The 17355-nt window shown below is 44.1% G+C and overlaps 1 protein-coding gene across 1 annotated transcript in view; it reads right to left on the bottom strand.

Moving 5' to 3' along the window:
- The window catches only part of HPCAL4 (hippocalcin like 4), a 103042-nt gene extending 89204 nt beyond the window's left edge, over positions 1–13838 (bottom strand). The window contains exon 1 of the mRNA XM_075336217.1: positions 13553–13838. The gene's annotated coding sequence lies outside the window, so the exon portion shown is untranslated. The remainder of the gene's footprint in view (positions 1–13552) is intronic.
- Between the last annotated feature and the right edge of the window lie 3517 nt (positions 13839–17355).

Raw genomic sequence — 17355 nt, 5'->3', positions numbered from 1 at the left:
CGCCGCTGGGTGATCAGCTGATCATTCACAATAGTCTGCTGCCGGTAAAACTGTAAAGAAAAAAAAAAGCTTTCTGTTGTTTTGTACGATCTGTTGCATCCATTGTGCCATTATATGCAATGCATCCGTTGCATCCGTCACACAACGCAATGCAACGGATGCCGTTCAACACAAGTGCGAAACTAGCCTTACACAGGCAGATCACCTGTTTGACCCTGCTTCTGGCTTGTTCTAACAGGCCACTATAGGTGACAGGCATGGGAGTCATTTTTTGACTTCCAGCTACCATGACTAGTATCAAATCCACTCAATTATGTTGCGGGGTTGCCAATGGTGTAAGATAGGGATCCCACTCCCTCTCACAACCTTCTAAATGCTGTGATTGCTATTTATCGCAAGATTTATTTATCATTTAATCATTATTCTTTGATTATATAGTGCCATCATATTCCACAATGCTTTACAGAAATCATCATTACTGTCCCCATTGGAGCTCACAATCTAAATTTCCTATCATTATGTTTTCATAAGTAAGAAAGCGAAGTGCTGGCTTACACGGAGATATTGTCATTTGGACCTCAGCCAATCCCAGACTCTAACTATGCATGACCACCCACCATAAATTTATGGTGGTGCTGCACAATGCTCAGCAATATTACCATCTCAGCCAAGAAATACAGAATTTTACTTTTGTGTCTGGTGTGAGCCTAAGGTTGCAAAATATCTGTTTCGAAGGGGAAGGGTACATCAAACATGAGTGATAAATCACAAGGTTATGATGGAAGGGGGAATAGGTGGGGTGTTCGAGGTGTGTGTGGTTGACATTCTAATGTTAGTCAAAGCTCTTTTGAGCAAGCACCAACTTGTAGTATCCTAAGGCAGAGGCGTATCTAGGGGGGGGTTGGCAGGGCATCTTCCCGGGGCGCAGCTGTCAAGGGGGCGCTGTCAGGCTCCCTGATGCAGCGCTCCAGGAGTCTTCCCGGCGGCTGTGTTTTACCGCCCTCTGTAGTGGGAGCCGGCTATTCTCTGAGTCCAGCAGTCAAGCTGACAGCCGGAGTCAGAGAAAGTGTGGCGCGCCTCTCCCTGTGATCATTTGCATGGCCGGCGGTAGGTTTGTGCGACCTGTGCAGTGCAGTGACTCAGGTCCGGCAGACATCACTGAGGGGGGACCTCCCCCTGCCTCTGGCTCCTGCACATCTCCTGTCAGATTGCAGAGTGATGGGGGAGGGGCCTGCACATGGCAGTGCTGCATAGTGCCATGTGCTCAGCCTGTCACCCTCCCGTCCTGTGCACTCAAGCTTGTGTGTTCAGCTCTAGCGCTGCAGAGGAGACAGAAGAGGAGAATGAAACCAGCGCATGGCCACACATTAACCCCTTAGTGTCCGGCTGCTGCCTCCATCTTACAGGAGGAGGGCGCGTTAGTCAGGAAATTGTGCTGCACCTGAGCTTACAGGAGCAACTAAGCAGCAGGTACTTATATCTGATCTAAGCGTGCTTATGTCTAATATATATCACCATATCTCTGATGTATTAGTGACTTCAATGTTCAGTGTATGTGTGCCGTATATGTCCAGAGTGTGAGTGCTGTATAGAAGGTGTGAGTGCTGTATAGAAGGTGTGAGTGCTGTATAGAAGGTGTGAGTGCTGTATAGAAGGTGTGAGTGCTCTATACGGGGTGTCAGTGCTGTATACGGGGTGTCAGTGCTGTATAGAGAATGTGAGTGCTGTGTATGGCTTGTGTGAGTGCTGTATACGGGGTGTGTGAATGCTGTATACAGGGTGTGAGTGCTGCATACAGGGTGAGTGCTATATACAGCGTGTCGCGTGTGTGAGTGCTGTGTAAAGGCATGTGAGTGCTGTATACGGTATGTGAGTGCTGTACACAGCGTGTCGCATATGAGTTCTGTGTACAGCGTGTGAGTTCTGTGTACCGCATGAGTTCTGTATTCAGTATGTGAGTACTGTATACAGCATGTCGCATGTGTGAGTGCTGTATATGATATGGGAGTGCTGTATATGATATGTGAGTGCTGTATATGATATGTGAGTGCTGTATACGATATGTGAGTGCTGTATACAGCGTGTTGCATGTGAGTGCTGTGTACACGGTGTGAGTGCTGTATACGGTAAGTGAGTGTTGTAAACAGCGTGTCGCATGTGTGAGTGCTGTGTACAGGGTGTGAGTACTGTGTACGGCATACAGTATGTCAAATGCATGTGTACTGTACAGTCATGGCCAAATGTTTTGAGAATGACACCAAAATTATATTTTCACATGATCTGTTGCCCTCTGGTTTTTAATTGTGTTTGTCTGATGTTTACATCACATACAGAAATATAATTGCAATCATATTATGAGTACCAAAAGGTTATATTGACAGTTAGAATGAGTTAATTGAGCAAGTCAGTATTTGCAGTGTTGACCCTTCTTCAGGACCTCTGCAATTCTCCCTGGCATGCTCTCAATCAACTTCTGGACCAAATCCTGACTGATAGCTGTCCATTCTTGCATAAGCAATGCTTGCATTTTGCCAGAATTTGTTGTTTTTTGTTTGTCCACCCGTCTCTTGATGATTGCCCACAAGTTCTCAATGGGATTAAGATCTGGGGAGTTTCCAGGCCATGGACCCAAAATCTCTATGTTTTGTTCCATGAGCCATTTAGTGATCACCTTTGCTTTATGGCAAGGTTCTCCATCATTCTGGAAAAAGCATTGTTGGGCGCCAAACTGCTCTTGGACAGTTGGGAGAAGTTGCTCTTGGAGGACATTCTGGTACCATTCTTTATTCATGGCTGTGTTTTTAGGCAAGACTGTGAGTGAGCCGATTCCCTTGGCTGAGAAGCAACCCCACACATGAATCGTTTCAGGATGCTTAACAGTTGGCATGAGACAAGACTGGTGGTAGCGCTCACCTCTTCTTCTCCTGATAAGCTGTTTTCCAGATGTCCCAAACAATCGAAAAGGGGATTCATCTGAGAAAATGACTTTACCCCAGTCCTCAGCAGTCCACTCCCTGTACCTTTTGCAGAATATCAGTCGGTCCCTGATGTTTTTTCTGGAGAGAAGTGGCTTCTATGCTGCCCTCCTTGAAACCAGGCCTTGCTCAAGCAGTCTCCGCCTCACAGTGCGTGCAGAAGCACTCACACCAGCCTGCTGCCATTGCTGAGCTAGCTCGGCACTGCTGGTAGTCCGATCCCGCAGCTGAAACAGTTTTAAGATACGGTCCTGGCGTTTGCTGGTCCTTCTTGGGCGCCCTGGAGCCTTTTTGGCAACAATGGAAGCTCTCTCCTTGAAGTTCTTGATGATGCGATAGATTGTTGACTGAGGTGCATTGTTTGTAGCTGCGATACTCTTCCCTGTTAGGCCATTTTTGTGCAGAGCAATGATGGCTGCACTTGTTTCTTTAGAGATAACCATGGTTAACTGAAGAGAAACAATGATACCAAGCACCAGCCTCCTTTTAAAGTGTCCAGTGGTGTCATTCTTACTTAATCATGACTGATTGATCGCCAGCCCTGTCCTCATCAACACCCACACCTGTGTTAATGGAACAATCACTAAAACAATGTTAGCTGCTCCTTTTAAGGCAGTAATGCAATGATGTTGAAATGTGTTTTGGGGGTTAAAGTTTGTTTTCTTAGCCAATATTGACTTTGCAAGTAATTGCTGTTAAGCTGATCACTCTTTATGACATTCTGGAGTATATGCAAATTGCCATTAGAAAAACTTAAGCAGTAGACTTTGTAAAAATTAATATTTGTAGCTTTCTCAAAACTTTTGGGCATGACTGTATATGGCAAGTATGTGTCATGTGCAGAATACAATATGACCAGTGTGTCAAGACTGTGTGCAGTATACGCCCATTGTGTGAGTACAATGTGTTTTATACTGCCAGTGTGTCAGAGTTGTGTGCGGTATATGGCCAGTGTGTCATGGCTGTGTGTGGTATATGGCCAGTGGGTCATTGCTGCATGTGGTATATTGTCAGTGTGTCATGGCTGTGTGCAGTATATGGTCAGCGTGTCATGGCTGTGTGCGGTATATGGCTAGTGTGTCATGACTGTGTGCGGTATATGGCCAGTGTATCATGACTGTGTGTGGTATACAGCCAGTGTGTCATGGCTGTGTGTCGTATATGGCCAGTGTGTCATGGCTGTGTGCGGTATATGGCCAGTGTGTCATGGCTGTGTGTGGTATATGGTCAGTGTGTCATGACTGTGTGTAGTATACGGTCAGTGTGTCATGGCTGTGTGCGGTATATGATCAGTGTATCAAGGCTGTGTGCGTTATATGGCCAGTGTGTCTGATCGGCCGGGATCCGGCACCTGGCACTCTTGCCAATTGGCTGTTTTTAAGGGAACCTGTCAGGTGCAATATGCACCCAGGACCAACAGCAGTTCTGGTTACATATTGCTCATCCCTGCCTAACCGTCCCTTTATACACTAGCATAGATAAAGAGATCTTTAGAAAAAGTATTTCTAAAGATCTTATATTGTATGCTAATGAGTGAGGGGACTAGTCCCAAGGGCGTTACTTCCCTTGCTAGTCAGCCTCATTAGCCTGTTAATACGCCCCTGTGGGCCCCTGTGGGTGTGCTAACACGCTAATGAATACACAGCATTTCAGGATGATCTCACTAACCTCTCCGCTGCTGTTGCCGCCTGATGCTGGATTTCGGGTCAGTGCGCATGACCCCGGAGTTTCAGTCATGTGCACTACTTCAGTTTGAAGCCAGGACGCGTACACCCAGCTTCATAGTGCACATGACTAAAACTCCGGGATCATGCACACTGAGCCGAAATCCAGCGTCAGGTGTCGATGGCAGCATCACATACAATAAAACATCTTTAGAAATACTTTTTCTAAAGATCTCTTTATCTATTCTAGTGTATACAGGGACAGTTAGGCAGGGATTACCATAATACACCCAAAACTGCTCATGGTTCTGGTGCATATTGCACCTGTCAGGTTCCCTTTAAATATCGACGACAGCAGCAGACGGCTAGAGGGCTCAATTCCAGATCTGCTCTGTCTTCTGATAGTGGCCGCGGCCAGGTACTGTACATCTGTTCCCATGCTAATCAATGAGGCGGATGTGCAGTACTTGGCATCATTGTGCTCACATGACCCGCCACTCTTGCCACTGGCATGGGAGAATCCTAAAAGTGTGCAGAGCATGCTTTGTGAGAATTCAGAAGCCTGCAGTTACCTAAAGTGACTGCAGACTTTCATCATAAAAAATTAAAATTAATCTTTTGTAGCCCAATGCTAACAACGTATAATATATTCACTGTCAGGATTCAGCTCCGTTCACTGTTTCCAGCAGTCATCACATTGCCGCACCACTCATATGCAAGTCTCATATTTAGTCATGTGGCAATTAGCGTCTCTTTCTACTTCTGTTTTTCAGTGAAGATTAAGAGAGTTAGGCTGAAGCCACATGGGGATTACTGCGAGTCCTTGCAAGACACTTGGCTCATGCTTGCAGCACAGCGGGAGCCGAGGGTCATGCGACTGTGGTCCGATCGTGCGATCAGACCACAGCTGCAGTGGGGAGGGCCGGCGCTGCAGAGGGGAGGCCGGAATTTTTCTCCCTGACTCCTCCATTGCCGGCTGATGCGAGAATCGCACAGCAGTCGCATTACACCGGTGTAACGCGAGTGCAGTGCGATGTTTCTCTCGCCCCATAGACCTGTATGGGTGCGAGTGAAACAGGCTCGCATTACACTCACAGCATGCTGCGATTCTTTTCTTGGTCCGATTAGGGCTGAGAAAACAATTATTTATGGGAGCGGGCACATAGAGTAATATTGGTCCAAGTAGAATGCGATTTTATTGCATTCCACTCGCTCCTTTTTTTTTCTCCCCGTGTGTGCTAAGCCTTAGGAAGAGCAACTCATCTGCACATGACTAAATGTGCAAATCATTTATGAATGAGCGGCCACATGGCGACTACCCAAACCACGGGGCAGGGGGGCGCCAAATAGGAATCTTGCCCTGGGTGACAGAAAGCCTAGATACACCTCTGCTTAAGAGAACTAAGAACAACTTCCGTTACTGGATGCAATACTTCATTTCTTTGGCAGCTGCATATTGCTTCAACTTGTAAATGAGGGCCAGAAACAGCATGTGCTAGAGTGGATGTCAAGCGCTGTATGAAGTGGCCTCTCCTCCTCTTCCTGCACATCAACATCACACACAGTTCATTCCTCAGAGGTGCCACCCCAAGTACACTTGTTTCTCCCAGCGTCATAACTCTCCAACCACCCAACTGACTGTGGGGAACCACACATGGGCGAGTCTGCAGAGTCTTTCACACATTCTATCCCATGGGCATCAGAGGTCTGTTCCAAAGATTCACAGAATGAAGAGGAGGTAAGCATCTGCACCGATGCCCAAATTCTCTGTCAGTTGGATCCAGGGACGGACGAAGTTGAGTCACAGCAGGATCTAGTTCCTTCTCAACAGACATTAACCCCCGGAGTGGAGGTGAAGATGATGAGACTCCGATACCTGAGGCGCATGCATACTGTACTGTGATATAAGGTCAGGAAGAGGAGGAGGGTTACTGTCAGGGTGAGGAGTGGAACAACACAGAGGATGACAATGAAATTGTAGATCCCATTTGGTGTGAACCCAGAGGCACACAGCTGAGTACCTCAGCAGAGGAGGGGGAGTAAGACGAGGTGCTTCCCACACAGACACTGAGCAATGCAACCAGGACAACCACTGCAGTGGTGGCAGGTCTACATTTCGCATGGATGGGAAGGGTTACCTTGCCGGAGCCTCTTTTTGCAACCAGAATGGATGACCCAACTCACGTTCTCTGCAAACTTTGTAAAAAATTACTCGGTAGAGGCAGAAATACAAATAATTTGTGTACTACATGTTTGAACCATCACATGACCAACCAACATGCATTGGTCTGGGATTCTTGCTGCGCTAAAATGTGACCTAGCAGGCATCCCCAACCACCTGATGACTCATCAACTGCATCTGATGCTTCTTCCTCCTTTGTCACTATCGAAACTGTTTTCACCCAGATCTCTACCCGCAGAACCTCCACTTGTTTACCAACTACTGTTGGGGTGAGTGAGAGCTCGTCAATTGTTACTGAAGTGGACATGCCTGTGTATTTCTACCAATCTCACAGACCGATCACACCACATGTTTCACATTCCACCATAACATCTCTGCCTGCACCTCCCTCACAGTTCACCAGTTTGTTATGTACAACCTATTCCACCCTCTCTCAGCACTCCAGCCAGCCCTCGGTCCCGCGGTTCTGATCACGGAAAAGATAATTTCCTCCTACACATGCCAAAGCTAAGAGCTTGAACTTCATCATTTCCAATCTGTTGACTACAGAAATGCTGCCTTTCTGCCTGGTGATTACAGAGGGTTTCTGAAAGCTGATAACCGTGATAAACCCCAGTACCAGTTGCCCAGTTGCTATTACTTCTCTAATAATGCTGTGCCTGTGCTACACCATCATGTCGCAGACAACATTACCTCTTCCTTGAATAACTGTGTCTCCCAGAGTGCATTTCACTACTGACACCTGGCCGAGCAAGTATATCCAGGGACGTTACATCTCGCTGACTGGGCACTGGGTTACTCTGGTGGCTGTGGGGGCAGACTGGGAAGGGGCTGCTTCCCAGTTTTGACATCCCCAAGGCTTGCAGGACAAACCTCTGAATCTACTGCTTCCTCCACTGTTTCTGTTCCTCCATCTCCTCTAGGGCCTCCACCTGCGCACTCAACCTCTCTGTTAATGTAACACGAGTTCAAACAGTGCAGAGAGAATTCCCCCACCTCTGCAGAGCTCAGCCATGGCTCAATGCAATCAGGCAGTGCTGAAATTAATATGCATTGGAGAACGCAGTCACATAGCTGCAGAATTATGGACTGCTATTCAGGATGAGTTTGAGCAATAACTCTCTCCACTGAACTTGGAGCCAGGGAAGACCATGTGCGATAACTGTGCAAACTGTGTGGCGGCCCTACGCCTGGGCGACATCACACATGTGCCTTGCATCACTCATGTCCTCAACCTGGTTGTACAGCAATTTCTAGGCCACTATCCTGGCTGAATGCACTGCTGCAGAAGGCACGATTGCTGTGTGCTCATTTTTAAAAATGGAAATGCCAGGCCACATCCTGTGTGTAGCATGGACCATATCTGACTGCTGTGCAAAGACACTATAGGGAAATGTGGGAGGGGCAATTGATACCACTGTCCTGCTGTCTGCCTGAAATATTTTTAAATATCAAGACTCCAAGATGGGTCTCCAAGTTATGCCTTGTCTGTACTGGCAGGGATGTGGGAGCAAGAGTCCTAATCCTGTCACTCATCCACCTCTTAATTTTTAAAATGGAAATGCCAGGTCACATCCTGTGTGTTGTATGGACCATACCTGGCTGCTGTGCAAAGACACTATGGGGAAATGGGGGGGCAATTTGTGCCATTGTCCTGCTGTCTGCTTCAAATGTTTTTAAATATCAAGACTCCCAGATGGGTCTCTAAGTTGTGTCTTGCTGTACTGGCAGAGGAATGGGAGCACCAGCCGTACACCTGTCTCATATCCACCTCAATATTTATGTCAACAATCTAGGAAGGGAATAGCTATGCCAAAACAATGGGGCTGCACTGTAAAATGTATATTTGCTGTTTTGGAAGCTTTTCGACCCCCCTAAAGGTGTTTTCTCTGCCTTAGATTTGGCCTCCCATTGAATCCACTGGGATTTGAAAATATTCGGCGGATCGTTCGGCGAACATCAGAAAGTTCGTCAAACATCAGTGAACTGAACTTTTTGAAAGGTTCACTCATCTCTACTCCTCAACACCCGATCTGGTTCCCAATTATCAACTTCATCATCCATGACACAGTTTTTTCAATGTAGGAAAAGTCTTGAACATCCAGCTCCCACATCTGATTCCCACCTCTAGATTTGCCCTGATTCAAGAGTGTCAATACCATTGCCAATGCCACTATCACCACTGCCTGTAAAAGCAGCAAGACAGCTAGGCAATTGAATGGTGTCCTCAATATATTCCTACTCCATGTAAACTGAGTACAAAGGCTGGTGGTCCATTTAATCCAATAAATCAACAGGAAATAATTTGTTATTATGAAATATTTTATTTAGTCTCCAGTTTAGGAACCTAAGAGGCTAAACAGATAAAGTGTCTTTGATGCAAATGAAAGTCCACTGTGAAAAAGATTAGGTGTTTTGGTGGTGAACTAGGTGGACTGTACAGAACACTGACTCAAACTGATGGTGATCCTATAAGAAGGAACATTATCCTGCTGTGACTCAGATGAGTGATTCTCATTACACCTCCTGCTTCCTCCTCACTACTATGCATGCCAAAGGCAAAAGAGAGCAATTTTGACTTGCGCTTGGTACTGCTACTGCCAGGACAATTGGTGCTAGCAGTACCAGTGTTACTGCTGTCAGCAGCTCCCACATTTTTTTGCTATGGTATTTTTTTTTGTTCTCTTAAATTGCAATGTCCTTTGTTGTTGCTATTTTTTGTGTACCATATATTTTAGTAATATAAATTTTCAAAAAATGTTTAACAACACTTATGCAACCCTGCAAAAAAATATGGAATCAACCTGAAATGCTAGGTGGCGTACCCGTGACACCTAAAATGGCTAATGAAACAACATCATGCCCACAGTGTCCCATAGTGGTGTCTGTGTGTTCCCAATTGGCAAACTTAAATATGTGTGTCAAAACAGACCAGATAAGCAATTTCTTTTTAGAATGTTTTGTTATGCAAATAAAATCTCCCTGACGAAAGAGAAGATGTAGCAACAAATGCCAGGTAGGTAGGTACATGGCTTCCAAGTGTGGCAACAGACCATAATATAGTTGTGGGATGTACAGTCGCCAAACAAGCCTAGTAAAACAGGTAAGCAAAAATTGAAACGGGAATATATATTTTTTTTAATTTAAATTACATTTTAAACAATACACTACCCCTCTCCAGGACAAAAAGCTGTAACAAAGAAAGCTATGTTGGTAGATAGGTACAGCACACTGTAGTTTTGTGGGGTGGATGGTTAATGTATGTATTTTTTTTTTTCAATTTTTAATATTCTACCCCACTACCCGACAAAAAAATGTAACCAAAAATGTGAGACAGTATTGTCATGTAGTTGCTAAATTTGACTGGTAAAACAGGTTATTCATAGAATAAAATGTGTCTTTTCTTTTTAAATATACAAATATCATTTCAGAGAGGAAGAGGACTAGAATTCTATTGTGGATAGCAAGTCTAAAAGTCTTTATTGACCCTTTAACAAGCCTTGCTAATTGAGTTAGGATAAAAAGCCAAAAAAGATACTCCATTTGAGACACCTGTCTCGGGATGTTTTCCCCCTCGTTATAGAAAAGCAGATGGTCTGATTTGGCTAAGTGAGAGGCCTTTGACAGAAGGTCTAATGAGGAGCAAATACCTGAAAAAATTAAGTGTCTAGTTTGGCTTTTTAAGTCATTTGGCAAGGCTCATTGAAGGGTCAATACTGACTTTCAGGATTGCTACAATAAGTGGCACTAGAGCTTTAGTCCTCTTCCTCTCAGAAGAGGATATTTTGCATAACATTTCCAAGAGGAGCATTGCATGGTCTATAGGTCTCTTTACACCAGTATGAAACCCTCCACAAGGTGAAATGTGCCCCCTTACATCCCCTTCATTTTTAAAGTTAACAAGCCCCAACACCCTTCAGGTCTTCAACAAAAAGCACGTGATCAGAAAAGCTAGGTTGATTCACGTCCCAAAACCCAGCACCTGCACACGGCTACTGTATTTGTGTGACATGCGTGGGTATATGATATTGGACCATTCCAATAAACGTGCAAACAAAGGTAAAACTCTCTTAAAACATGCATACTTTTGTGAGTAATAAAGTTGTATTTACATTTCTGGAATGTTGAAATTTTTCTTTTGCCAAAAAAAAAAATAAAGCGAATAAAAAAATCCTTCTTGGTGAAGTATGTAAGTAACACTGCACAGAAGAGTGAATCTTGCTAATAGTCTTGGTGGTTTAGAGATAATCTAAGTATAGTGAACTGGAGACTATACTACCTCTCTTGTGATTAGCACCTCACTGTCTAAAGAAATGTAAATACAGAGCCTGGTGTGGGTAGGACAGCTTTTTCCGCTCTCCTGCATTGCTAAGTCTAAAAACTCTGTGTCAGAAGCACTGCACCCAATAATCGAAGTGATAAATTGTTGGATTCTGGGTCTGTTTGCCTATATCATGCCACTGTCAGGTGAGGTAGCAAAAACCTGTTGACAGATTCTCTTTAATTATATACAGATCTTAATCTCAAAACTAATTTGATAAATCTGGGTGTTTGGAAGTATCAAAAATTTCTAATAGTGGTACAGGCCAAAAATAAGTTATCATTGCTCAAATTGACGGTTTTAATACTGCTGTTCTGCACCTTGACAGGTGCATGACTATGGAAAAAAATGGATTGCAGTGCTGGACCAGGAACTTATTAGGGAAATGGATCCTTTGCAAAATGAACACAAAGCCAAGTGGAAGGAGCCATTGACTTTGGGTCCATCTAATTTCTGTTTTGCTTTTTTTTTTAGGCAGATCATGATGCATAATATGAAGGACTTTTTGTTCTGTTCAAAAAAATTATATTATACATTATAGAAAATGCGAACCTTCTGAGTCAGTTTGGATCTGTTTTGTTTTGCATCTATTTCACTAATGAGTTTTTCCCTAATGAGTTATGTACCTCTAAACACAGGTGTGAACAGAGCCTTACTTGTACTTTTACAGCTGCATTAGAATACATGATTAGAATACACTGTTGGAATACATGATTGACATCTATAAAGACATCTGTATAAGCCTCTGACCTTTACAAGACCCCTGTGACATCATGAAGTTGTTTGAGGCCTGGTCACTAGGCCTCATACCACTATATGACAAGCATTGTGTAGTCATGATGTTGTGTGGGCTTTCAAAATGGCAGATGACAGCAGTCCAGTGCTGGCTTAGGAAGGTCATAGAGTACCAACAAGGATGCCGGACCAGGGTCTCATCTCTCTTTAATTTCATGCTTTGATAGCATTCTTAAAAAGGATAGAAGATTATTTATTAACATTATCTGATATCAACACTCTCTTATTTGCCCAAAGCAACCAATCAAGGCTCAGGCTTAATTTCTTAAACTACTCTGTAAAAATTAAAGCTGAGCTTTGATTAGTTACAATGGCAAGCAAAATTTTGATAAACGAGCTGCAATATTTTGGGATTCTATATAGTTTTCATTATACAAGTAATATGCTTTAGTCACGTAGGAATTGACAACTCTATTGAAAGGTTTCTCTGGTTATTACGGGCGGTGGCATGTAAGAAAATCAGGAATACGAACCTCTGAAGATCCATCGCAGTTTGCTCCTGGGGTCTGCGCTGAGTCAGAAGACTCTGATATCCTGATCTTTGGTCATCGGACTGCTGAGGCCGCTGATTGGCTTGATGCCAGAAATGTATCCAATGTTGCGCCATTTCAGTCACATGACCACTACCTCCAATCACAGGCCTTCACGGTCACGTGACTAAAGATCAGGCTTCCTGTCACAGCTGCTGCTATATATATGGGGATGAGGGCAGATGGATAAGCCTGGTTTTGTTTGTCAGCCATCCCTATACATTTTGTATAGAAGTGAGACAATCCTCATACGTGTACTTGGAATGTTTTTAGATAGGGCCGATATTACACCTGTACTCTGTGCATTTGTTGGATAAATGCTCCCACTGCTCAAATAAAATAGCTTCTTATCAGAAATGTCCCTCTTCTTAGTCTCCATCACTCCCGTCTTCTGTCCTGTGTAAGTGTGAGCTGGCGCTGAGGTGGTTTCCATGGTAACTACTGCCTGGTACACACAGAGCTCCCAGAGTGCATTCTGAGGGTGTTTATATGCCTCACTTTCCCTGCAAAGCATTGTCACCCCCACCCCCCTTGTGATATTCACACTGAAAGCCCACACGGTTATGTCAAGGGAGGATCTAGTCTTATGTTTGTTTATGTATATGGAGCAAAAATTCTGCCTACGGCAAGCAATATCACGATTGTTTATAAGATGTCTATGCTCCTCGGTGCACACAAATGTATCTCCTTATACATTCCCATCAACATGCGTAGCATTGTGCCGAAATTAACCTATTGGCATTTTTCACACCAGTTGAATACATTTGTGCCCTATTGTTTGATGTCCGTAAAAAAATATATATGTGTGTATGTTTTCTGATTCTAGAAATAGATTCTCATTCCCCTAGAATCCAATGATTGTTAAGATGATGTCTAGTGTAAAGGGAATGGTTAACCAGTCATACGCTGGATGCATAAAACGAGCTGCATTGTGATGGATGAAGGCTGGTGGATACAAAGCCATTGCTGAGAGTTCTGGTGTAGGATGACTTGTGCGGAGCATCCAGGTAGCAGCCATATGGCACAGTGCACACCCTCTTTTACACAACACTCACATGCATAGCAATTGATAGAAATGGACTCACCTTACAAATGGCTAGCCTTCGATCTTGAATTTCTCCCACACTCCTGTCTCGGTGTCGGTTCTTGTGTCTGATTTCTCTGTAATGGTCACGATGAGCTGCTTTTGGGGGGCAATAAACAGAACCTGGATCACGATGTTTCCCAGTCACTCATTTGCATAGTCCCACCTCTTGCACAGATTACCCACTGTCATTGGTCTGTCTATCAATCATTCAGGTGTGATGCCTTTGTGGCTCAGTATTACACTTACAGGGGCAGGTTTGGCTATTGGTAGCTTAGGGGCTTGCAAATGACTGTTTAGTTCAGTAAGGGTATTAGGAGGCTGCACACATTGACTTGTTTCCATGGAAACAGAATCTGTAAGAAAAATGTGCAGCGCTCCAATGGAATGATGCAATTGATATTCACATAGGTACACATACAGAGATGCATGCATTTATAATGATACCCAGATATAGCAGCCCAGCACACCCCAGTGTAAACTCCATGTATCTAGCGATGAGACGTAATGTACATTATATGCAGGGATCGAAGCATTTGTCTTTTTTATGAAACAGACCTCTGTGGGGAATAAGCTTAGCTTCTATATGATGTTATGACGTAAGTCATAAAGACAGAGCACTGCTGTGTATGAGAATGCAAATATATGGATCTCAAAATACTTCTTGCGTGTAAGGCTCTGGTTATACTAGGATCATGGCTTCCATTTTTACTAGAACCATGACAGATCCCTAGCAGAACAGCATAAATCCCAATAGCTTATAATGTGTCTGTCGGATATTTTTTATTGTCAGCTGGATAGAACAGCACAGCATAAATCCAACATTAGAGCTGTCAAAGAACAATGGAAATCTGAAGGAGCAGAATGGAAGTTTGTACATAGCCGAAATGTTCTCTTTGAACGTACTGACCCTGCGTAGGTCATTTTCATTTCATTAGCTAAATCTGCTTTTAAAAATCATTTTTGGGAGAAATAAAACTTACCTGTCCATTACGTCTCTGCGTGAGGCTTCCATCTTCTAGGGCACAGTCGGCAGGATTTTACACTGAGCTTCCCAAGATGCTACCATTAACAATTGCTTTCTGTCAGAACCCCCAATTTCCAAATTATTACCTGGATTGTTGTTTGATTGTCCTCTAATTGCATTCCAACATACAAATTAGTGATACCTTTGCTTATTCTTCACTTTGATGTTTTACATGACCTCCTTATTGATAACCAAGGCCTCAATCAGACGTCCATATTCCATGTATTTGGTCAATGTGTGTTTTTCCCAGGTAAGACGCATACCTAATATACAGGTACATCTCAATAAAATAGAATATCATGAAAAAGTTAATTTATTTCAGTAATTCAGCACAACAGGGAAACACATATATTATATAGAGTCATGACAAACAGAGTGATCTATTTCAAGTGTTTATTTGTGTTAATGTTGATGATTATGGCTTACAGCCAATGAAAAACCAAAGTCATTATCTCAGAAAATTAAAATGTTATATAAGATCAACTGAATAAGTGATTTTAAACTCAGAAATGTTGGCCTACTGAAAAGTATGTACAGTAAATGCACTCAGTACTTGGTTAGGGCTCCTTTTGCATGAATTACTGCTTCAATGCAGCGTGGCATGGAGGTGATCAGCCTGTGGCACGGCTCAGGTGTTATGGAACCAAGGATGCTTTGATAGCAGCCTTCAGCTCGTCTGCATTGTTGGGTCTGGTGTCTCTTATTTTCCTCTTGACAATACCCCATAGATTCTTTATGGGGTTTAGGTCAGACGAGTTTGCTAACCAAAACCAATCAAGCACAGTGATACTGTGGTTATTAAACCAGGTATTGGTACTTTTGGACAGGCGCCAGTTTCTGGTGAAAAATGAAATTTCCATCTCAAAAAGCTTGACGGCAGAGGAAGCATGAAATGCTCTAATATTTCCTGGTAGGCAGCTGTACTGACTTTGGACTTGATAAAACATAGTGGACCTACACCAGCAGATGACATGGCTCCCCAAACCATCACTGATTGTGGAAACTTCACACTAGACCTCAAGCAGCTTGGATTATGGCCTCTCCACTCTTCCTCCAGACTCTGCGACCACTGAGCAACAGTCCAGTTCTTTTTCTACTTGGCCCAGGTAAGACACTTCTGACGTTGTCTATTGGTCATGAGTGGCTTGACACAAGGAATGCAACAGTTGGAGCCTATGTCCTGGATATGTCTCTGTGGTGGCTCTTTAAGCACTGACTCCAGCAGCAGTCCACTCCTTGTGAATCATCCCGAAATTTTTGAATGGCCGTTTTTCTTAACAATCCTATCAAGGCTGCGGTTATCCCGGTTGCTTGTGCACCTTTTTCCACCACACTTTTTTTCCTTTCACTCAACTTTCCATTAATATGCTTTGATACAGCACTCTATGAACAACCAGCTTCTTTAGCAATGACCTTTTGTGGCTTACCCTCCTTGTGGAGTGTGTCAATGACTACCTTCTGGACATCTGTCAAGTCAGCAGTTTTCCCCATGATTGTATAGTCTACTGAACGAGACTAAGGGGCCATTTTAAATGCTTAGGAAGCCTTTGCAGGTGTTTTGTGGTAATTATTCTAATTTTCTGAGATAATAACTTTTGGGTTTTCATTAGCTGTAAGCCATAATCATCAACATTATCAGAAATAAACACTTGAAATAAATCACTCTGTAATGACTCTACATAATAGAGTGGAACCTTGGTTAACGAGAATAATCTGTTCTGGGAGTGTACTTGTTAACCAAGTTACTCGTTCAGCAAAGCAAGATTTCCCATAGGAAGTCATTGCAATGCAGACAATTCGTTCCACAACTTGTTAAATGTCCCATCCTGGTCCCCTATTGTGTCATTCCACACACGTACAAACACATACAAACACGCATAAATGTGACGCCCTGGCATATCAGGTCATCACAGGACATTGTGCAATCTGCCCTTCTGCATAATGTCCATCTTCTCCTTGGTTACGGGACCCTGGCCTTTGGTGTTGCTGAGAACAAGTCAATCAAAAATCCTAGACACACTCTGCACCACACCCACCAGACACACCAATGGGTAGCCTGAAGGGAATAGGGCCGCCAACTTGGGGGGTTGGTTAGGGAGGGTCAGGAGTGTCAGGATTAGTGAGTTGTGTGGTGACTCTCGTGAGGAGAGGTCACAAGTCAGTTGGAGGAGGTTAGGAGCTGGGCTCGTCATTTACTAGGTGGCAGACGTTGGTCTGGGCCTGGTAGGAGCTGGAAACCCGGTCGCAGGGTATCGTGTCACGGAGGTGTCACGAACTGCTAAGGAGGGCAGCCAGCGGCCTTGAGCCATCTCCGGGCAGGGGCCAGGGCACGGCGGGTTACGTGGACCCTAGGTCGGGAAGTAGCTTCAAGCGTCCTGGTAATTTACCCGACTAGGGTGAAGACTTCAAGATTTGTCTTCCACCCACTTCAAAATCGGGGTACTAGCGCAACGAGGGGCATAGGACTTTCCCAATACATAGTCCAGAAAATCCCAAGCGTGAACCCTTAGAGGAATCTCACTCCGTTAGCCATACAGGTGAGCGGGATCTGACTAGTTCTATACTACAGGGGCCAACCAGTAAAGAAAGTGCCAAGGGAAAGGTCACAAGCTAACAAGCAACACCATCGGGCACGGGATCCCAGCGTGCTCCTTCCCTGCTACAGCGGTGCTCAGAATTTCGGTTTACAAGTTGTCGGTGTTAGCATTATTGGACTGAGTGAGTACGCAGTGACCCTTTCCTCCCCAATGGCGCTTTCCTCTCACCATCACCGAGCC

This window comes from Anomaloglossus baeobatrachus, chromosome 2 (assembly GCF_048569485.1).
Source record: "Anomaloglossus baeobatrachus isolate aAnoBae1 chromosome 2, aAnoBae1.hap1, whole genome shotgun sequence".
NCBI lineage: Eukaryota > Metazoa > Chordata > Amphibia > Anura > Aromobatidae > Anomaloglossus > Anomaloglossus baeobatrachus.
The sequence above is the reverse complement of the archived record's forward strand: the minus strand, read 5'-3'. Positions and strand labels throughout refer to the sequence as shown.